The sequence below is a fragment of the Chiloscyllium punctatum genome, chromosome 26 (assembly GCF_047496795.1).
Source record: "Chiloscyllium punctatum isolate Juve2018m chromosome 26, sChiPun1.3, whole genome shotgun sequence".
Lineage (NCBI taxonomy): Eukaryota > Metazoa > Chordata > Chondrichthyes > Orectolobiformes > Hemiscylliidae > Chiloscyllium > Chiloscyllium punctatum.
The window spans coordinates 13909206-13909874 of NC_092764.1; positions in this window are offsets into that span (position 1 = coordinate 13909206).

Here is a 669-nt window from a genome sequence, read left to right on the forward strand (position 1 = left end):
ATACTCTTTTTTTTCCTTGCTTCCTTGTCAACTGTGTTCCCCGCTTGCTTTATTCTGTGCTGATGTGCAATTTAGGCTGGATTGAGTTTTCAACAGCGTGACACACTCTGTGAGAAAATGTGTCTACTGCAAATAGCAGGTTCGAAAAATTATCTGTTCCTGAAAGCTGTGCGACTGAAATGTGCTTGCTATGAATATATAGACTAACTAAGAAATAAGAACATAAAATGCTGTAAAAACTCAGCAGGTCCAGCATCATTTGTGGAGAAAGAAATGGAGTTAATGTTTCAAGTCATCAGTTACTTTTCTTGAGAATGGAAGAAGAGTTAGAAAAAGAATCATATCGGACTCGGAACATTAACTTTTCCTCGCCAAGGTTTCTGTTTGACCTGCTGAGTTTCTCCAGTATTTTTAGTTTTTATTGCACATCTCCAGCACCTGCAGCATATAGCTTTCATTTGAGACTTAGTGAAATATTATACAAGCCCATTAAGTTAGTGTTGTCCAACCTTATCAATATTGTGAAGGCTAAATCAAACCATCCAGAAAATCAAATAAAACACAAATCACTCATAGCTAAAGATGACACATTGTACAGCCTTCACTAGCTCCCTGGACCTATATAAGCTGACTTTAATATTCATTCATTGTTCTTATTGTTATTTTCCC